Below are 228 nucleotides of genomic sequence, written 5' to 3' on the forward strand. Positions count from 1 at the left end.
GTAATGTTATAAGGTACATATTTCATGTAATGTGTTTATTGCATATAGTGCACTGAATTCAATCTGCACTTTGTATGTTTTGAGCATAAATTCCGCCCGATAAAAATGCCGTATATCCCAAACAGGTGGGGTATACAAGGCTAACTATAAAAAATATGAAAGCACTTGTATTTTACTATACAATATTGTAATATATACTATTTCTGACAATACGCTTACTATAAAAGC

The sequence above is a fragment of the Trachymyrmex septentrionalis genome, unplaced genomic scaffold (genome assembly GCF_001594115.1).
Source record: "Trachymyrmex septentrionalis isolate Tsep2-gDNA-1 unplaced genomic scaffold, Tsep1.0 scaffold133, whole genome shotgun sequence".
NCBI classification, from domain to species: domain Eukaryota; kingdom Metazoa; phylum Arthropoda; class Insecta; order Hymenoptera; family Formicidae; genus Trachymyrmex; species Trachymyrmex septentrionalis.